The following is a 22,951-nucleotide window of genomic DNA, read 5'->3' on the forward strand; positions in this document are numbered from 1 at the left end:
GTGCCGCGAGTGGTTGCACGACACCGATTTCTTCGGGCACGTCGCGGCCCAAGTAACCACGGATATCCGTGGGACGTCCACCATAAGTCCCAACGTCCATCCATCCGGATATCCAACACGGACGTCCATGGGACGTACAGGAGAACTCCATATCCTGTTTGGATGTCCGAAGGATGTCCCCACATGGACATCCCGTTTTGAACGTCCGCTGGCTGTCCATAAATAGGCATGTCCGGGCTAGTAAGGTATACATGAACTGACATAAAAATATTGCCGGAAATTTTAGTCTGTTCATATTATATTTCTTCATTTTTGTTCTCTATCGGACATAGTCTCTTATTTTTTCAAAGCAAAATAAACATCTTTCCAACTTGATATAAATTCTGCCCACTTTAACATCATAGTATTAAAATACGTTTTTTTTCTATCGGGGTGTCATACAAACAATTTGTAGTTTGCTTTAAAAAAATACTTGTGAATGACTAGCAGAATATATAAGCGCCCATTTGAAGCCACTTGTTCGAACTAGAGCCAAGCACTCAAGTTGTCCCTCATTATGAAAAGGTCCTGATCATAGAGTTTTGGTCCTGACCTCCGAACATGTAACTGGGACTTATGCTATGTAGGTTCAGGCTTATCATTGAAACAGGAAGTAAAGCACGTTGTTGGGCTATTTCGTGCATTGCTGTACCAGCAAAAAAAAAGAAAAGACGGACACAGGAAACATACATAAGACAGGCCTCTTCCAGCCTCTTTCCTGTCTTCTCGTATGTTTCCTGTGTGCGTCTGTTTTTGGCTGGTTTCTTAAAACAGGAAGTAGTCAACAGTGTTCAAATTTGCATACAGGAAACAAAAACAAATCTCGAAGGCTACCCTTTTGGTGGCTGCGTGCGTTGAAAGCGATTACGAAAGGTATACTGCGTCAGAGCCGCCATGCATTTAGGATAATCTCAAAGGCTATGTTTTTATGCCCTTAAGGCGCCGACAGCGTTAGCAGAAACAAAAAACTCGAAAATCAGATACTGAATATTCGCAAAATAAGTAAATATTTCACTGTGTAATAATACAATATTTTCAAACATGCACGTTGAAGTGTTAGAACCTTGGCAAAGCAGAGCGCTGCCGTGATCCAATCCAATTCAAGCTCTAGCCATCGTCGCCATGCTGTTTTTCATTCTGCGACCGTTTTAAGGGCAGCGGAGCGGTGTTTGTTACCTTCTGCTGCTCAGCTACCAAGGTATGTCAGCTACATCGATTTCTTTTTTAATTCGTTTGGGTATTGAAATATGTTTTCTTCACAGGTGCCAGCATGCCTAGACTGTGGGAGAAGCCGTACGCGGGAAAGAGAGCGTCGCTGGAAACAAAGACGATATTCGAGGACTTCGGATCTCGCACCGGCAGCCAGCAGTCAACGGCTCAAGAATTCCCACGTCTAGAAGTGTACAGTGGCGCATATACGCCGCACACATGCATTAACATGTGCGGTCGTGCTGTCCCTGCAAACATTTGTACGCTTTGTGATGCTGGCCGCCGCACTGAGGCGACATCGGAAGTTCAGGACGGTGGTTGTGACAGTACGCGCACTAAGGACAATGTGCCTTGCTTCCCTGATGAATCGACTCTACAAGACACTTCGGATAGTTCACTTCGCTGTGAGAACGGAACATGATCCCTTAGGAGAAGTGTACGCACAAGTCAATGCGGGTTTCCTGGAAAGCAGGACCCCGGAGCCTACATTTGCTTTAGCTACTGCGGACTCTTCATCGGCGCCCTTTGATTTTGCTGAAAAACTGTGCATTTGGGCAATTAAGGAAAATGTTGGACATACAGCGGTCACATATGTGCTAAAGATGCTCAAGACAAGTAGCTTTGACCCCTAATCTCTCCCAAGTGACGCTCGCACTTTGCTCTCCATGCCCAGGGGTACACAATGTGCACCTGCTTTAACTGCTATGGCTCGTGAGCAAAAAACACTTTTGCTTGCAGTGCTGACTAGAAAATGCCATGTCGGAAGCATGTTTTAAGGGCAGCCATGTTTCTTTATTTAATATTAACGGACTGCCAGTTTCAAAGAGTTCTACCATGCAGTTATGGTGCGCATGGCAGAGTTCCCCCTTTGTAGTCGGCATTTTTGCTGGCCCATCAAAGCCCGTTTCAGCAAATGATTTTCTGAACCCTCGTGTCACTGAGCTACAACAGCTTCTTTCGAATGGAATGGTTTTTGAGCAGTGAGTAATTGAGGTTTCGTCAGCATGTTTTGTTTTACGTGCACCAGCACAGTCGTTTGTTTTTCGAATTAAAGGGCACACTGCGTATTCTGCGTGCCCTAATGCGCAGTAGAGGGCACATACAGGAGCAGCCGACTCTGCTTTCCAACAAGATCCTCCACTTGGCGCACTGATGATTCATTCAGGCGTCTGATTGACCCTGACCATCACCTAGGCACCTCAGTATTGACGCTGCTTCCCATCGACTGCATTGCCTCTGCACCCCTTGGCTACATGCACCTTTTATGCCTGGGCATTATAAAAAAGTTGCTTAGTGCTTGGTTAGGTGGTCGTTTACAGGTCCGTCTCGGACCTACAGAGCGCGGACAGTTCTCTGACTTTCTTTAGCATCGTGTGTCCCTAAAGAATTTTCTCACAAACCTATAAGTGTAGCAGAGGCTGAGCATTGGAGTGTAGTCAATATTAATTCCTTCATGTCATTTCTGTTGCTTTCGCAGCTTAATAATGCTAATTCATGTCTTTTTGCTCTTTTTTTTCCATGTGCAAACTGAAATGTCCAAGCAGGGTGGGCATTAATAATTTTTGTTCTGCTGTTCTCTAGCTTCTGCTGTGCTATTGGAATATTTTCATTTTTATCAGTGTATTTATTTGCTCTTTGAACAGTACGCATATATCTGCTTTTTGGTCTTTATATGTATATGTATAAGGTGACAATAAAAATTTAATTGTATTTGGAAGTTGGTGTAGGTTCATTACTTGTTTATTTAAAACAAGAATGCATTCAAGCGCTCGACCAGTGTAATATATATAATGGTCGGGTGCTTGAATGTGTCCCGGCCACTACTGTTGCTTCAAGGTGTGTGTATATCTGGAATATCCCCGGATACACACACACACACACACATATACACACACACACACACTATATATATATATATATATATATATATATATATATATATATATATATATATATATATATATATTCTGAACGTCCCCTGCATGTCCATGCTGGATGTCCGCGTCGGACGTACTACGGATGCCAAAGCGATTACCTTTGGATTTCCCAGGGACGTCCCTCGGACGTACTTCGGACATTCATGGATATCCCACGGACATCCCGAATATCCAGAAAGGACGTCCGTCGGACGTCGCCCGAATATCCGTGGTTACTTGGGGGAGTGTGCGAGACGGGCATCGACGCGTGCGGTGGTCCCTGCCGGTTCTCCCATCCCGGCCATTAAACTGCTGAACCTTCGCGCCGCCCGCCGCCGCGCTGAGCGCCGTGCCATACGCTCGGGTGACGCGTCCGACTGGACGGTATACAACAGACTTGACGCGGTGTGCCGACGACATGCGAAGCGGCTGCGCCGCCGCAGCTGGGCACGGCTCTGCTCGTCGCTCGCTGACCCGCGCAACCAGCACCGAGGCTGGCGCGTCATGCGCGCGCTGGTCAATCCGAAGACTCCTCGCTGGCCGGTCCTCGCCAACGTTCCTAGACGTACTTCAGTTTCGCAGCTCCGCTCGGGAGATGGCCAAAGTGGTGGTCACGCGAACTAGCGGCGCTGCGATCGCGTCTTTCGTCACTTTTTGTTTCGTTTCTGATAGCAGTTGCGTCATTTCTGGTAGTTTCTGTTTTATATTTTGAGAAGTAGTTATTTCACAGTTCTTAATTTTGAACCTCTTTGTGAAATATTGTGATATCTGAGCTATGTATTGTTAGTGCGTTTCTGGTAAGGAACTTGAAACTTGACTTCTGCTTTCACTTCTGGTTTCATATTTGTTGCGCTGCACCGTCAGTCGCTATCCTCCGTTTTGTAGGTGTTGTGTGATGTGTCGCGATTTGCTCTCTTGAAAAGCTTCTTGAAGAAGCGTTTCCGCATCTCATGACAGCAAGAAGTTCCCTATGCCGTGCTGTTTTGCCCCCGGCTGCACGAGCGGCCTTAGACACGATGCCGCTGGTCACCATTTTTTCGCACCGCCGCAAGACGCTGGAGAGTTTAAAAGTTGGGAGCGCATGCTACACCGAAAAGACAAACGCCTCACAAACAAAGCAAAAGTGTGTGAACCCCACTTTGAGGACGACGACATTTTGAAATACTACAAGCATGTTGTGAGTAACAAAGAAATAATGATTCCTCGCGGGAAATGGATGCTTGCTCCCGGCGCACTTCCTCGGCTCTTTCCTGGGCTGCCTGAGCACATCTCAAAGCCAAAAAATGTGAAGCGAAAGCGACGTCCACCAAAAGAACGAGCGCAAGTGCCGGCAACTACATCGAGCGAAGCTTGTAGTGACACTTCAACTTCAAACCTGCTATTGGGCTTGGATGAAGGAACTTCAGAAATATGCGCTACACACTTTGCGCTCAACGATCTCACGTACGTGACACTTTCTGCGCTCTGGAAGTTCGAAATTGTTGAGGACGACGCAACACAGAAGCGATGTGGAGTATTTTATATGAGGCAACTGGTAGCCGGGCATCTGCGAGTAATGAAAACTGTTGTGCTTGAAGAGGATGGCACTTAAACGGCTACAGCAAAATTCACAAGAGGCTATTTCGAGCTGCGACTAGCATTGCAAGTGTGGAAAGAATCCTGAGAGAAGCAGAGAGCTTGAACATGTGTGCGGGCGTGAAAGCAGCCCAGCGTGACACGGCGACATCAGATAATATGCATCACAAGCAGTGCAATGTACTTACAAAGCAACTAGTCTGCGCGCGTTGTCTTCGTCTACAGAGGAAACTTCGACTGAGCATTAAGGCTCCGAGCGCAACGCTCAAGCGATATCAGAAACTACGCAATGTGAAGAAGAGGCTGCTTAGGGCGGCTGCTGCGCATCAAAAGCAAAAGAAGGAAATTTTGGCTCTGAAGAAAAGGCTTTCTGAAATGCCCGATAACAGAATCGAGGAAGCGTTAGCCGAACTTCCGCCTTTGCAGCGACTTGCATTTATGACATCGTTTAAACAGTTGAAAGCAAAGTCTCCGTGTGGCGAGCGGTACAATGCGGACTGGCTTCTAAATTGTTTAATGCTGAGGATAGCGAGCCCTCGAGCATATAAGCTTCTGTCTGACATGAAGATGCTGCCCTTGCCCTCCCTGAGCCGTCTCACACAAATACTGAAAGGAATACCATGCTTCAATCCTCTCTGTATGGAAGCTATTGGAAAACAGCTGGGCAACAGAGCAGATGGGAAGAAATTCGGCACACTGATTTTGGATGAAATTAAGTTACGCCAGGCGTACGATTTCAACAAGTCAACCTTCAAACTTGATGGTTTTGTGGACTACGGCGGTATTTCAAATGAAGGAACTGACCAACTTGCAGATCATGCGCTCGTGCTGATGTTCGTACCACTTCTGGAGAGCTGGGTGCAACCGATTGCCACCTTTGCCACGAAAGGTGCTGCGCCTGGCAAGATTTTAGCAGAGCTGGTGTTGCAAGCAGTAATGCAATTGCATAAACATGGTGCTATGGTGATCGCCGTAGTCAGTGGCGGGGCTGGGAACAATCGCTCGATGTGGCAGCAGATGGGAATCAGCGGCGGCGTAACCTCACCTTCTCACAAGATTCCACATCCATGACTGCCTAAGAGCGCGTACCTTTATTTCCTGTATGATGTACGCCACATGCACTGAAGTGTGTACGCAACCATTTGCTCAAGCACAAATATGGACAGGTGAGCTAGCGTAGTTTATTTCATATATAACCTGTGCTGATTGGCGTCGATAACTCGCTGACAGAGCAGGTGCAAGCAGCCAGAAAGAGGGCAAAATTGCTTTGAGCAAAAGTAGCTCAAAATTACTTTTTTGTGCACAAAGTAAATAAAAAGTGTCACTGTGTTTGTTGTTTGTTTTGTTCGTCAAAAAGAAAATGAATTAAGCTTTGACATGAATATGTTCATAGTATTTAACTTCGTCCTTGTCACTGCTCACAGATCACTTACAACTCATTTGCACGTCCCATAATATCCGCGGACAACTATAAAAAATACATGTGTCAATTAAATTTATTAGGCGAAGCGTTGACGGGGGTGGATCAATTCACCACAGCGTTGTCTCAAGCGACTGCTGGGCGTGATGCGTTAATTACGTCTGCACAGGCGCTCGCCGTCTTTAATGAATACACATCTTAAGAATAAGCAGCAAAAAACAAAGCCCCCGCTGAAGGGAGCACCGTGGCGCTTTTATAGGGAAAAAGTTGGTTGAAAAGCGGAATCGCAGTGCACGACCTCTCATTTGCGGTGTAGTTGCAGCTTCTAAAGACTAGCTAGACATGTCATTCAAAGGTCCTTGGCATAAAATATTGTTAGGGCAGCCAAAACACAGTCGTCAAAGAGCAAACGGCACAGGCCAGTTGGGGAAAACGACCCACCGCAGAGATGACATCGCAGGAGTAGACGATGCGCGCTGCGTGAGAGATGTGTCACTGCAGCGCCGATAGTGCACAGACACCGTGAAGTCCCCGTTACTTACGCGCGGCAGGTTTGTCACAAAACTCATACTGCGTATCTAAACTACATTTACCGACGGATAAGCGTTTACAGGCCTGTTGGTGCAAACGACGCGTCGCAGCAGGAGCAGACGACGCGCGGCGCATGACGAAAGACGCGACTGCAGCGCCGGTAGTTTCAGTGACACCCGTTTCGGCCACGTCAGCCAATGGGCTCGCATAGGGAGCTGCGAAACTGAAGTATGTCTAAGAACGTTGGGTCCTCGCCATCGCTGTTGCGCGCGGCATCACCGAGATGGCGCTCGCGGAGCTTCTCGCCGACTCCTTCGCTGCCATCGCAGTCTCCACTTCACCCGGCGTCCCTGCGGTTGCATTGCGGGCGCTCTACACGGCTGTGTTCGTGAGAGGGGAAGATCGCGCGCATACCGCGCGGGCGATTGACAGCCTGTGCAGCGACGACTTCACCTTTCACGAGCAGCAGCACGTCCTGTGCCGCAGGAGGCGCCGCAGCGCCCCCGGAGCAGATGGTGTCACACACCAAATGCTCCGAAACCTGGACGACGACCACCGCCGGCATCTCCTGTCCGCCTACAACGCCGTGTTCCGCGAGGGCTGCCTGCCGGACCCCTGGCGCTGTGCTGTCGTCGTGCCGGTGCTGAAGCGCGGCAAGCCTGCACGCGAGCTCGCCTCCTACCGGCCCGTTTGCTGACTTCAGTGCCGGGAAAAACCATGGAGACGATGGCGCTCTCGAGGTTGCAGTGGATCGCGCAAGCCCGCGGCGCCCTGCCACCCGAGCAGTGCGGCTTCCGAGCACACCGATCGACTGGCGACTGCATCGCTGCTGTTGTCGGCACGCTGGAACAGGCCAGGCGCGAGGGAGAAGCTGCCTTCCTCCTTCTCCTCGACGTACGCAGCGCCTTCGATGCACTCCCGCACGAGCCGATCCTCTCAGCTGTTGAGGCTCTCGGCGTGGTCGGCAACCTGCTTGCCTACGTCAAAGCTTTCCTCGCCGACAGGACATTCGCCGTTCGCGTGGGCCGCGCAACCAGCTCACCACGACCAGTGACCACCGGTGTGCCTCAGGGTAGTGTGTTGAGCCCTTTTCTGTTCAACCTCACCCTCGCTCCATCATTGAGTGCATACCGAAAGGTGGTCGCTTCCCTGTGCGTGCTCTTGTCTACGCGGGCGACGTCGCCCTCTACGTGCGGGGACCGAGGAATGCCATCGCCGAGATGCGTCGCGAGCTTTAGGAGGCTCTCGACTCTGTCGCCGGCTTCCTACGTGCCATCGGATTACAGTTGTCGTCGACCAAGAGCGAGGCGTTCATGGTGCACCCTCACGCTGCCACGCGACGCTACACCGGCCGCGTGCTCGTCGACGGTGTGCCACTGAGTTGGCAGCCGACGGTGCGATACCTCGGCCATACAATAGACCATCGCCTCACTTGGCTTCCGGCTGTGCGGCGCCTACGAGCCGAAACGCTACGATACGCCGGCTTCTCGCGCGCGGAGACGGCAGCCCCCCATCGCTCGCGGTCAGCATGTACAGTGCGCTGGCGCTCTCGCGGGTGTTTTACGCGTTGCCACTGTGCAGTGTGCGCGATTCACAGTGGCGCAAAATCGACGGTGATCAGCGCAGAGCGTTACGCATGTGTCATGGCTTGCCGCGAGCATCACGAGTGGCGGAGACCCTTGCGGAAACCGGCGCGTGGCCTCCCTCATTGACGGCCGATCTCCGCGCGCTCGGCCACATCGAGCGCCTCTCCAGCACCCCCGACGCAGGCCCTATCGTCTCGCTACTGCGGCAGCTCCCAGCATCCCGTGTGGGCAAGATGCTCCAGCTGTTCGAGGCAATTGTGGCAGACCCGCCGGCTCCCCCACCAGACTGGCCGCCACCGAGTCTCGCCGTGCCCCTGGACGTGTGTCTTGAACTGCCAGGCGTCCGCTCCAAGCACCGCACGCCTCTCTGCGCCATCGTACAGGAGCGCCGCCGCAGCTGGGCACGGCTCTGCTCATCCCTCGCTGACCCGCGCAACCAGCACCGAGGCTGGCGCGTCATGCACGCTCTGGTCAACCCTGTCCCCTCGCTGGCCGGTTTTCGCCATCGCTGTTGCACGCGGCATCACCGAGATGGCGCTCGCGGAGATTCTCGCCGACTCTTTCGCTGCCATCGCCGTCTCCACTTCACCCGGCGTCCCTGCGGTTGCATTGCGGGCGCTCTACACGGCTTACGTTTTTCGGGCGGGTTCCGAAAGGCGCGTCCAATGTAGATGTTTGTAAGGAGCTCGTAAAGCGTTTTTCGCTGAACGACCTTAAGGCAGTGCAGGACTTTGGTGCAGGACGGTTTGAGATAACGTTTAAGAATAAGGCCGCGGTTGATCGCTTCTCAGCTGATCCCGCTTTGAAGGTTCGGGATGTGGAAGTTCGTTTTGAGTATAGAGGTGTGCATGTTAAGTTGGTTAGGGTGTTTGGCTACCCCGCGGATCTTCCGGACCAAGCTCTCGTCTCCGAGCTAGAGGTCTTCGGAAAGGTTCACGGGATCTCCGAAGAATGCGTGCCCCGTTTCCCTGCCGTTGGCACCGGAAACCGGCGCATTCGGATAGAGATGGCGCGGCCCGTTGCTAACCTTCTTCGTGTAGGTGAGCGTGTCGTTCAGTGTGAGTACGAGGGTGTAGTTAGATTGTGCCGTAGGTGTAACCTGGCAGGACACCACGCCGCCGCTTGCGACACGCCTCAGTGCGCGCGCTGCGAGCAGTTTGGCCACGCGTCCTGCGACGCGGCGTGCGTACGTTGCGGTGGCGACCATGCGGTTTCGGCGTGTAGTGTCCGCACCTACTCGTCAGTAACCGCGAGGCCAGAACAGCAGAAACCTGTCGTCGTGGAAGCGGTTACTTCGCCGGTAGCTGATACGGTTGCTGCCTTAGAGGAAGGAGAGAGCCAGGGCTCCATGAGCGTGGTCGATGCCGCCGAGCGCGGCGGTGATTCCGTGGACGCTACCGAGGTCATTCCCCCTTCCGTCACGGCAACGTGCGAGGAGGCTGAAGCGGCGGTCGTTGTCGCCTCCGTGGCTGGTGCGCTTCTCGCTACGCCGGCCGCTATCCCTGGCGCGTCCGAACCGCTGACTGGCACGACTGACACTCCTCGTCGGTCGAACCATAAGCTTAAGAGCCGGCGCGCACACCGCGCTGGCTCCGCTGCCAGGGCGGCGGCCGCGGAGCGTGAGTCAAGCTCGGACGAAGGTGGCTCCCAAGGCTCGGAGACTGGCGCTCCAGAACTTAAGCGCAGTGCTGTTGAAACGTCCGATTCTGATACTGAGGTCCCATCGGACACGGAGGATTCTCCTCCTTGTCCCAACTGCGGATGGGGACGTTGCGAATGCTCGTTGCTCTCAGACAGAACCTATGAGTCTACTGAAGAGGGGTCTTCAACTTTGGAGACCCTCTCATAAGTAGTCTTTGCATTTTTGTCATTAGCGGCTAGTATTACCTAATACTAGCTTGCTCTTTATTTCCTAGCTCTTTTCGTTTTCCTTTGTTTCTACTAGCTTCTAGCTAATTTCTTTCTCCTTTAAAATGGCTCCTTCTCTCACTATAGCTACTTTTAACTGTCGGGGTTTGTCGCGCGCTTCTAAGCAGTTAGAGGTTGTATATTTGGCTAAATCCAGAAAGGTAGATATTCTCGTACTGCAGGAAACTTACATTCATAGGCTAGGCCAGATCAGCCACTTCGACCGGATTTTTCGCACTCGGTCTTACTGGAGTTATGGCGCGACGGGCAGCCGAGGTGCGGCCATTATTTTGATGCCGAATTTCGACGGCCTTGTTATTCGCCATGCCAGGGATTCCGAGGGCCGCGTCTTGTCGGTGGATCTTGATTGTGGCATTCGAATTGTTAACGTGTACGCTCCAAACCGGGCTAGAGAACAGAAAGAGTTTTTCGGTACATTAGAACCCTATTTGGTCGGTCCCTCTCGACTAGTTCTGGTAGGCGACTTCAACTGTGTGTTAGAACTAGTTGACCGCCTCTCACGTAGAGGGACTCCAATATTTGAAGATAGGCGTGGTGATGCTGTACTGCGAGAGCTCGTCGATGGGCTGGGACTGGTCGATGCTTGGCGCGCGCTTCGCCCTGGACAGTCAGGAATGACATGGACAGGGAGGGGTGGGTAGAGCCGCATCGACCGTTTTTACATCTCATCGTCACTGGCTCCCAGTATGCATTCTTCGTGGTTAATTCCTGCTGCTCTTAGCGACCACAGCTTCCTAATTCTGCGGTTTGCCGATTCTAGCTTAGTACCAAGAGCAAAGAGACCGTGGCGCTTAAACCCACGTCTCCTAAAAGATAGGCAGGCAACCGCAGAGGTATCATCCATACTGTTTCGATCGCTTCATAACACAGCGAATCTAAGTGGTACGGAATGCGATAACGTGAAGGTCAGTGTGCGTGAGTGCTTCATGTCTTGGGGCAGGCGTCGAGCGCGCGAGGAGCGTGAGGAGATAAAAATCGTCTCCGACGCGATCCTCCTGCTCTCGAGGCCACTGTCCGGCGGGCCTGGAGTTGCTCCGGCGCTGGCCTCACTCCGAAAGGAACTTCGCATTCTCCTGCAGCGACGCTGGGATGGCTTGAGGGCCACAACCCGAGCAGAGCTGTGGGAAATGGAAGCGTGGTGCAGCAGAAATGTCCTACGTAAACATCTTTCAAGGAAGAGCACAACTCTCTCTTCCCTAATAGATCCACGCGATAATAGCATAGTCGACTCACCAGACGGAGTGCTTGCACTGGTGAGGCAGTTTCACATGTCTTTGTATGCCGAACCAGTTGCCTCTCCAGCTGTTTTTCCGTTTGCTTTACCAGCTGAGCCGCCGCAAGTGTGCGACTCAGCCATAGATAAGGACGAGCTATTTTCTGCCTTGAAGTCTATGAAGCATAATCGCAGTCCAGGTTCCGATGGTCTTACAGTCGAGTTTTATGTTAAATTTTGGACAATGTTAGGGAAGCCGTTCACATCACTGGTGAACCGGCTACTCAGTGAAGGGACTTTGTCAGCGTCTCAACAAGAAGGACTAATCACTCTCCTTTGTAAGGACGAGTCGAGGAGCACTGATCTGCGAGCATGGCGTCCAATCACGCTTCTGAACTGCGATTATAAGCTCATAGCAAAGCGTCTGTGTACGCGACTCACACCAGCGCTCAGCACTGTTTTGGGTCCGTACCAGGCATGTAGTGTCCAGGGGCGCTCTACTCAGCTTCACGGTATAGCATTGAGGGACCTTCTCCTGTGGGCAAACACCAGGAAACTTCCAGGTATTCTTTGCTCCTTTAATCAGGAGAAGGCTTTCGACATTATTAGTCATAGGTACCTTTTCCGTGTTTTGGAAGAGGCTGGTTTTAGTGTGGGTTTTCGGCAGATGGTTCAAGCTTTGTATTCTCGACCGACTTCTGCTGTTGTCATACAGGACCGCGTCTCGGAGGCGTTCATTGTGGGACGTGGTGTACGGCAGGGGGACCCCCTCTCACCTGCCCTCTACGTACTCGCTTTTGAACCGCTTCTGCAGAGGTTGTCCTGTGACCGCAGAATTGGCAGGTTCTTACTCCCACCAGGTTCCCCTCCGGTTGCGCTATTTGCCTATGCGGGTGACTTGTCCATTGTCGTCCCGGACGAAGCATCAGCTTGCGGCGTCTTGGAGGTCATGGACAGTTACTGCAGCGCGAGTGGTGCAAGGTTGAATAGGTCGAAAAGTGCAGCCATGTACTTGAACTCCACTCCGTCCAGTCCGCAGCCCGTTCATGGTCTCCCCGTGAAAACGCGGCTGCGCATTCTAGGCTTCCAATTCGAACCAGATGGTCTGTCTCCTGAAAACTGGCAACAGGCTAAGGAGAAGCTTGAAACCAGAATTCAGCAGTTCAGCACGTTGTCATGCCCATTGACTGCTCGAGCTACAATCCTGCGCTCACTTCTGTTTTCGTTCCTGACGTATGTGGCGTGTGTGTCTCCTGTTCCGACCCGAACCAAGCATATCTTGGAGAGGGTACTCTTTCGCTTGCTTTGGAAGGGTACAAATGGTTGTGTAGCTAGGCGGGTGCTCAAGCTGCCCAGGGACAAGAGAGGACTCGGAATTCCCGACCAGGGCATCGTGGCTACCGCACTACACGTCAGATGGACCCAGGTCGCTCTTAACTCGGATATGCTCCTGACTCGAAGCTTTACCTCGTTTTTCCTTAGCACCCGACTCCGCTTGTTTTCGCAGAGCATTTTCCCACTGTGCTCCTCGTTCAGGTACCCCATCCACCATTTATGCGGCGGCTGCCAACTGTTTGGTCAGCCTCCGCACGGTTCGCCCCGACATCGATGTAGTTTCAACTCCACTCCAAGAGTTAGTAGACATCCTCACCCCAGGCCTCCCCCCGCATTGCCATATGTATGACCTGTCCATTCACAGGCCAAACTGGAAGCTCATCACGGCCAGTTTCCTCGACGCTAGGCGTGCCACTTTCATGTATCGCCTGGCGCGAGGGTGCCTGCCGTTGGGCTACAGGCCCTTCATAGCCGTCCCGGTTCGTGGAGTGTGCCCGTTCTGTGGCGCTCGTGAGGACACGGTTCATGCGTTTGCGCAGTGTTTGCTTCCTGCAGCTCTGCTCCGTAGGATTGCTAGTCTTTTTAATCTCCCAGGCATTCCTTATCAGACAGTCCGATTTTTGCACCCCTTGCCTAATCAGGCAGTCAACCAGTTCGTGCTTCTGCTCGCTGAGTGCTCCTACCAAGTTTGGTTGGCACGCCGCGATGCAGTTTTCGGGGGGAGGGCGCCGGGCCTTGACGGGGTGCTTGCGAAAGCACGGAAGGAGGTCTGGTTCCATCTCACCCGGGAGCGGCACCGCTTGGGCGAGAAGAAGTTTCTCGAAGTGTGGGCCCGTCGTGCGGTAATTTTTGATGAGTCAGGCGGAAAGCTTTCCATTAAGTTATGATGCATGCTCCTAAGGTCGCTCGACTCGGCCGTGTGCGCCAGTCGATCTGCGGGGTTTTGTTTGGTTCAGTGGAACCCAGAGCTAGAACCGGTGGCGGCGCACCCTTGGTTGGTCGCGCTGCTCCGCGGACGGCTTTGGTGCTCTGCATGGTTGTATGCCTTGGCCTCTTTTGCGCCGAGGCAGTCCGAAGGTCAGTCAGGCTCGAGTCCTGTACGACCAGCACGGCTGTTTGTGTGTTGCGTGCGGTAACTGTGTTGCTGCACCACAACAGCCCCCTTGTCCGGGAAGGACCGTTGGCCCGAACCAAGTCCCCCCACCCAGTCAACCCGGGTTGTGGGGGAGTACCGGGGTCAATGGATCGGATGATGATGGGTTGATGAGATGTGTCCTCTTCCTCTTCCCATCTGACAACGGTACACGGCTGTGTTCGTGAGAGGGGAAGATCGCGCGCATAACGCGCGGGTGATTAACAGCCTGTGCAGCGACGACTTCACCTTTCACGAGCAGAAGCGCGTCCTGCGCCGCAGGAGGCGCCTCAGCGCCCCCGGAGCAGATGGTGTCACACACCAAATGCTCCGAAACCTGGACGACGACCACCGCCGGCATCTCCTGTCCGCCTACAACGCCTTCTTCCGCGAGGGCTGCCTGCCGGACCCCTGGCGCTGTGCTGTCGTCGTACCGGTGCTGAAGCGCGGCAAGCCTGCACGCGACCTCGCCTCCTACCGGCCCGTCTCGCTGACGTCGGTGCCGGGAAAAACCATGGAGATGATGGCGCTCTCGAGGTTGCAGTGGATTGCGCGGGCCCGCGGCGCCCTTCCGCCCGAGCAGTGCGGCTTCCGTGCACATCGATCAACTGGCGACTGCATCGCTGTTGTCGGCATGTTGGAGCAGGCCAGGCGCGAGGGAGAAGCTGCCTTCCTCCTCCTCCTCGACGTGCGCAGCGCCTTCGACGCACTCCCGCACGGGCGGGAAGCCGTCTGAGCTGCAATCGGAGAAGGTCACGCTCCTCCTCGCTCCGACGACTTCGCCTCGATTGCCTCCACGTATCTCCGCGTCGTGCATGCTTTTGCACCCGTTGGAATACACGTGTACGCGCCTTCGCTGCGCTTGGCCTTCTTCGCGCACGCGGGAAGAGGCCTTCGCAGCTTACTATGGAGTTTCGCTCGCCAAGCGAGCCACCGCCACCCGTGCGCCACCGGCGCCACGCAAGCTTGAGCCGTGTGACGCTCGGCCCAGCCTCCCTCGACGAGCTACGCGCCTTTGAAGAACTTCATGTACGGGCCACTCGTATGCTGGGCGAATGGCTCCGACAACGACCCAACACCACCGCTGGTCCACGCGTGGTTCCCTCACGGCCCGAGGATGCCCAACGAGCCCCCACGACACCATCAGCCCCCGAAGTGACCTTGGTGCCTCCCGCGGACGGCTCTCCAGCAAGCGAGGAGCCCCACGTTTCGGTCCCGCTGCCTTCCTCTGACGACGAGGATATGGACTTGACCAGCTCCCGAAAACGCGCTCGCGAAACGGAGAGCGACGACAATGCGGACGCCATGCGTCGAAAGCAGCCGCTGAGCGCTCCAGCCAGCTTGGAGCAGCACGCTGCAGCCAGCAGCCACGTGGAGCAAGGCGACCAGGGCAGCGCCATTTTGCTCACCACCTGCGCAACAGCTGCCAGCGCCTCCCGTCCGGCCGCCCAAGACGGAGCACCTGCGGAAAGCGCGGGCGCCATCTCTCGGCACCCCGCCGAGTTAGACGCCGCCTCCTTCGAGCCCCCTCCGAGCGAGGGCGCGCCCGACTCCTCCCTCGTAGAGTCCGAGCGTCGTCTGCTCCGGAGGGCGGCGCGCGCCTGGCAGCGTCGTCTGCTAGCGAGCCAGCTGGGAACCAAAGCGCCACCGACGCTATGGAGCTGGCGGACGAAGCACCCGCTGGTGCCTCACAGCAGAACCGTGAACACCCGGCGGCGCAATTCCTCAAGGGCCCGCCACGCCAGCCTGCCTCGCGGCCGAAGCCCAAGGGGAAGAACCAGCAGCGCAAGCACAGGAAATATCCTGCTGCTGTATCACTTTCGCCAGCTGTTCCTGCGGGCGACTCGCTGCGCTCACCGGCCACTCCCAACATGCCTGGGGCGGCACTGCAGAGTGCGGCGCCACCTGCCCGCGAGCTGAACGCAGACGGCTTCACCCTGGTGCGGTCGAAGGGCGATCGGCGGCGTGCCCGGGCACTCGAGACTGCAGCGATCCCGGTGGACCCTGCGGTCATCGGCACGGTGCTTTTCCGTCCCTCGGCGCCCGGCGGAGCCTTCAAGGGAGCTCCGCGCCTCGAACTCGCGGCGACCCTCTCATCGCGGGCTGGTGTTGCTGCGGTGCGCGTCAACCACAGGCGCAACATCGTGGCCGCGGACACCACCACCCGAGAGTGCCAGGAGGAGCTGCTGGCGATTACCGAGCTTCGTGGAATCTCGGTGACTGCCAGACTGCCGGCCGTGCGCGGCCAGAGCACCGGGTACCTGCACGGGGTGGACGGGTTACCTGCGGATGCTAACCTGCTGGGAGCCATCGTGTCGAGCGTTCCTGTGCTGTCGGCGACGCGCGACGGGAGCACCGTGACCATCCGGTTCGCGGGACCGGTTCCCCCAGAACACCTGAGCCTTTTCAAGCTTGGCTTCAGGGTGGGGCCGGCCAGGCCCCGCCCGGTGCAGTGCCGCCAGTGCGGCCAGTTCGGGCACGTGCTGGAATCCTGCAGCTGGCCGTCCGACTGCATTTCCTGCGGCAAGAGCCATGAGAAGGGCGCCTCCTGCCAGACGGTTCAAATTTCAAATTCAAATTCAAATTTTATTTTGCCACCATGGTACAGATGATGGCGGGGACCCGTAGTAAAAGCTGCCGTTGGACAGCTTGACAAGGCCACGGGCCCCCACTTTGACAGCAATACAGTGGTTGCAGGAACTGCGGCGGCCCCCACAGGGCCGACACTCCCGCCTGCCCCAAATGGCAAGAAGAACGCCAGGTGGCCACCATTATGGCTTCATCCACCGCAGCACTATCGAGGCGTGCCGTCAGGGCAGCGGTCCGGGAGGAGCAGCAGCCAACAACCTCGGCGCGGTCGTATGCGAGTGCACTGAAGGGCCCCAGTCCCGCTCCCAAGCGTCCTGTACCAGCCCCTCGAGCCCCCCGCCACCAGGAGACACAGAATCCTGCCCCCCCCCCCCTGGCCAGACTACAGTGGATCAGCTGGTGGCAAACCTGCTGCTCACCATGCAGGCAGTCGGCGCCATGCTACCAGCTGACCACCCACTCCGGACCATCTGCCTGCAGGCAGTGGCTCTACAACAGCAGCCGAACCATCATGGCCAGATCCACTGCTGAATGTAGGCCGCGCATCCTGCAGTGGAACTGCAACTCCCTGCAGCGAAGGCGCGCCGAGCTGGCCGAGCAGCTGCCTCTGCACGACTACGATGTCCTCGCATTCCAGGAAACGTATGTGCGTGCAGAGGAGGTCTCGCTGCCCGGCTACATCGGATACAGCAGCCCCACACAGTGCCGTCTCGACGACTGCGACGCGGCGCCCTGCACAGACGCGGCGCACCCGCCTGGCCCCCCTCGCACAGCGGTGTTTGTGCGAGACTCACTCCCGCACGCCCTCATTGCCACGGAACATCTGTGCTGTGCAGCGGTTGAACAGTTGAACAAGGGAGTTACAGCATGTACGTCACTAAGCGCTGTGATATTTTTAAAGAACTGCTTTGTTGGTTTTACACCTGTGAACAATAGTACTCGGGTGGCACTAATCATGTGTAGGTACACAGGGACCATTTGTATACATTATGCTCATGTAAATCAGTTACAAAGTGTATGTCACTAATCACTGTGATATTTGTTGAAGAATTGATGTGATGGTTTTACACATGTGAGTAATAGTGGTCAGGACACAGTACTTGCGATGTATAGTTGAATTTATACAGTGCCAAGACATGGGCTGTATACGCACCAAAAGAAATGTATGTAATTATATCGTTGCGATTATTACTGTTTGGATTTTGTTAAACTCTAATAACATTTTTTCTTGTACTATTGATGTATGGCAATTTGTCATGCAACCAAACTGAGAACCTGAACTTCTGCATACAAATAAACAGCTAATTTAAGAGTATACTGTTCATATTCTGCGAAACCAGTTTAACAAATCTTGTACTACAATGCTGGAAAAATGACAGAGCTAACAGGGATGTACAGAAAAAGTTTGCACTGGCTGAAGGACTGCCCCACACTGGAGTTGGTAATGTTGCGTTTATTGGAGTAGAACAGTAAGTGCAATTCTATTAAAAATGTGACAGTCAATGCAAAAACATAAGGCAGACGAGCAGATGAGGCACATTTTTTTCAGGGCCCTCCATGCCTACTACTGCATTTCTAGTCTTCCTGTGCTCTTCGTATAAGCCCCTGTTCAGCCAAGGTTTTTACTCCATGACAGTTGTTCTACTGGGTTCGTAGCAAAATTGAAGAAAAAAATGCAATGGTTTTCAAGAACTTTCGAGGCCCGGACACAGTAACTTCAAGGACCTCGTGCGATTCTTTTAGTAGTTTGGACAGGCAATAACGTGTTCAACAACCTCGTTAACTTTAATGCAAACAAAAGAATACAAAGCAAATCGCATTTCACTGATTTCAAACATTTGAAAGACTGCCAATTTACCTTTCACTGCCCATCACTAAACGCACACAAAGAAGCATTTCAAGAAAGCGCTCAAAGTTTTTCTTCAATAGCACAATGAACTACTTGGGCCTGCAACATTTACAGTTTTTGAATACTGTTTGGTTTGACAGTGTATGTGATGTCATCTGTTGCGTCAGCTTTTCACCACCAAATAAGCTAGTCATTTGTAATTTCCTTTTATTGTGTCTGTAGCTCTCAATTTACTCACCACGGCTTTTCTTTGAATGCCTCAACTGCTAAGCTTCCTGCTTCTGCTCCTCCAAGTACATTTGTCGCCGGTTCCATGTGCCTAAAACTGGTATCTGCAGCTCCTTTGTAATTTCAACTTTAGGATGTCGCTTTCCTTCTATTACCTCCACAGACAATTCTCTGTGACATGCCAAGAGTGTCACAGAAGGGACAAAAAACGCTTGGAAATGTCTGCTAAGTCTAGCCAAGTGTACAAATTTAAGGACTTTCCAGTACTTCTAAAAATTCCAGGGTTTTCAATGCCTTGAAAATGGCATTTTAGAAATAAAGGGTTTTCAAGGATCGCTACAAACCCTGGAATCTAGCACCTAAATAATTTTACAAGCTTATTTTGGCATGGAGTTCGGAAATTCATGCTTTTTAGCTAACGCTGCACTATCTCTGTACATTGAAGCCACGAGAGCGGAACCATTTTGGAGTAAAGAAAAATACTGAAAGCTTTTAATACCACTCTTTTTCTATGGAGCTTCGTGTTGCCTAGTTAAGTTTACGAATGTGCCTGGTTTTATTGGGCGTTTCTTCGACATTTTCTGTGAGAAGTAGATGACTAACCCCCGTATTCAGAAATGTATATTAATACAAAGCTCATGCTTGACTTTATATAAACGACGCCTGGTTCGAACGTCCCCCAGACGCTCACTGCCTTTCTTTTGGTACGTTCACGACTTGCGTCATTTAGATCAAGCCAAGCATGGGCTTCAAGTTATGATGCATTTCTGAATATGGGGGTAAGCGTGCGCAATTCTGGGCAACGCATTGTGCCATTGACACTGACAGGAAACGGGGAAAACAAAGTTAGCGCCCTATGCTCCTAAACGTTCGCTTACCTGTGGTGTGCGTGTATCATGGAAGAAGAAACAGCGCAAACACCAGGACGAAAAAAAGCATCAACCACACCAGCGCTTCGTGGTGTGGTCCATATTTTTGCGTCGTCCATGTGTTGCGCTGTTTCTTCTAAAATGCTCAACCTACCAGCCGGCAAGTCCATCCTGTGCATATATATTGAACACACGTATGAATGTAGATGGTCTTCGAAGTTTTTAGAACGAGCACTGCCACAGGATACGAGCAGTGCACGCGTAACAAGTGGACACATTAGTCATTTAAACATGCGTGCCAATGCATGTGACGCGGCTATCGGCATAAGCAGTCTCCAAATGCTGGAATGCATGCTCTTCAAAACGCTAACGATCCGCTGCTAATGCAGGACAACAGCTCACAGCGGACTGAACCAAACTCTAAACTAATGCACTTGAAATGCCTGGTACTGGCGTCGCAGTTGACCACATACGAATGGAACTGGCGGAAAAATAAACAGAAATGCTCACCAGTATACGCGCGACTTAAATTCACATAGGATGGTTTGCACGATACTTTGTATCCGCGTATTTTCGGAGAACATATAATGCATGGACTGGAAAAGCACTCGATCGTGAGCTGAACGGCACATTTGTTATTTTCCTGAGATGACGACAAGCCGTGAATAGTTCTCACGTCGTCGTCTACGTTGTATTTCTTCGTTAGTCGTAGCAAGGAATGGAAATGATGCAAACGCAAACGTATTCTAGTACACAACAGCACAGCACACTGCAGAGAAACTCCACCCACCGCGGCCGATTCCTCAAATACATTTTGTATATATATATAACCTCTAAAAGAACACGACTGGGCGTGGTGGTTCTGTGGTGTAATGGTTAGGATGTGCGCCTTGAATTGTATAGATGCGAGTGTACGCGGGTTCGAATCCACGTGATGTAAAGAGCATTGTAGTTCTTCATGAGTATGTAATCCCTTGACAATTGTCTTCTAATTAAATTATTTGACTCCTGAATGCGAAATTTGCGTACATAATTACGGATAAAGTGGTAATTAACTTTTTCTCCGCAGTGGCGTTCGGGACGCATAGGCCGATTCCGAGCAGTCACGCCTCATCGCAGGCAGCAAATAGCCAGGAAAAATGACTTAAAATCCTGCATAACTTTGCTCACGCCTATTCTGAAGGCCGCTTGGAATTGGGCCACTGACTCTGAGGAGCCGCCTAGGGAACGGTGTATCAGCGACCCTAATTTGATCTGATTTCCTACCTGCATGCGTGGCCAGGACTTCGCTAAGAGTGTATTGGGAAGAGTACTAGCACTGTTTGGGGGAGTAGATGTACTCAGTCTGGTGGAGTGCCATTACCCCTGCGGTGAGAGTATTAGCACTCTGCGGAGGAGTACTAGCACTCCCTGTGGGAAGAGTATTATCACTCTGCAGGAGAGTACTAGCAATCCCTTGCGGTGGAGTAACAAAACTCTGTCAACAGGAGTTGACCTACTCTCTTTCAAAAAGGGTCGATCTACTCTTGAAAAGAGAGTGAAATATGGGACAAGCCGCTATTCCCTCAAAGAGAGTGCCCGGCACTCTCTTGATTTTTAGAGTGTGTACGAGGGCGTTTCAATTGAATGTGAGCCACACCCCCGCACCTGCGCAATAATGGTTCGGTTCATTATCAGCGAGGCATGCGCGAGTCCCGAGGCATCTCTCATTTACAAAATTGACACGCAGGTGTGAGGATAAGTGTTTTTTGATGCTTTCATACACTGGGTTGAATGTGGTTGTGTGACGTTATGGACGCTCGAGACGTTCAACAGCATGGTGCCGTGAGGTTTTTAACAGCTGAAGGTCGTTCCCAAAAAGAAATTTGTCCCCATATGGCTACCGTGTACGTTGAACGTTGTATTTCATTGGCCAATGAGCAAACGGTTCAAAGAAGGATGTGAAAGTTGCAAAGACGATCCATGCCCGAGCCAAAGTCATCGTGCCATCACCTCTAACAAAATTGAAAAGGTTGATGAGCTGATCAGACAAGAACGGAGGATAAGCATCGACGAACAGGCAGAGCGCGTGAACATCAGTCATGTTTCGGTTCACGCCATAATTCATGAGCATCTCGGTTATCGGCTCTTGTGCACGCAATGGATGCTAAAGATTTTGAACCACCGCCAGAAGACGGAGAAGTTCAGTGCTGCCTTGACTCATCTGATCCGGTATCACAGTGAGAGTGCCGACTTCTCGTCTGCAATTGTGATCGGGGACGAACCATAGTGCCACTACTACGAGCCTGAAACACGACGGCAAAGCCTACAGTGGAAACATTCCAATTCACCACCCCCAAAGAAAGGAAAGGCCGTCATTTCCGCCGGAAAGATGTCCACTTTTTTTCGATCATCAGGTGCCATTACTGATAGAATTTGCTAAATCTTGAGAGACTCAACTGTTTCCGATATTCTGAAATGCCGGATCGGCTGCGTGTCGCAATCAAGAACAAACGAGGCGGAAAATTAACGGATGGGGTCATCTTGTTCTACAATTCCCGTCGCCACGTCGTTGATGTCGTTAACACAAGATTGGCAATGTTCAAGTGGGAAACGCTGCAACATCCGCCATACAGCTCAGACCTGTCGCCTTGCGACATCCACATTTTGGGGCAACGGAAAAAAGCAGCTCAAGGGAACCAGATGACGTCAAAGAGTCAGTTGCAGACTTTTTGGAGCAGGAACCCAAGGAGTTTAATGAGACGGGAATTACTCGACTCGTTAGTCAATGGGACAAATGTCTAACCGCTCATGGAGACTACTTTTAAATAAAGTACCCCGTTTGTCATATATTCGCATTGGCTCACTTTCATTTGACTCCCCCTCGTAAAGTTTTCCAAAGCTAATGCTTTTTATACGTTCTCTCTGTTTCGACTATCATTTCGGTGCAATGACTGACGATACACAACTGGTGACAGCTGCTCCTGCGTAATACATTGGAACAAATGACAGCGCCATTGAGAGCTTTCATAGGCCGTCGCATATGTAAAAGAATGTCAACAAGGTTCTTGAATGACAAAGTTTCATTAACATATTTGTCCTGAACTTGTTCGTTTCATGGCCTTGATATTTTTCATATCAGCCGCAGGCACTGCTTTGCTGGTTTCGAACTGATATATTTATAGAGCTCGTGTGATATTTTCTTTACTTACAAATTGACAAAATACATAGAAGCATTGATATCGATTATTTTGGGCACAATTTTTGCACATACAAGTATATCCTTTTATGAAAAAATACATATTTTACTTATGACAGTGCGCAGCGTTCAAGAATTCGTTTGCAGCATCTTTGGTAATGGCGATGCAGTTATTATTCATGTATTTGATCTCTAGAGGAATTGTTTAAGGGGAAGCATTAGCTCGGGCCCAACTCCGACGCGGCCTATTCAAATACACGCAAAACTCAAACGCATTTCTGGGATAACCCATTGATCAGTATTAGTGAAATTTGTTGCATTTGAGTTAGAAAGTTGACTTGCAGTGTCTGTTG

The sequence above is a fragment of the Dermacentor albipictus genome, chromosome 7 (genome assembly GCF_038994185.2).
Source record: "Dermacentor albipictus isolate Rhodes 1998 colony chromosome 7, USDA_Dalb.pri_finalv2, whole genome shotgun sequence".
NCBI lineage: Eukaryota > Metazoa > Arthropoda > Arachnida > Ixodida > Ixodidae > Dermacentor > Dermacentor albipictus.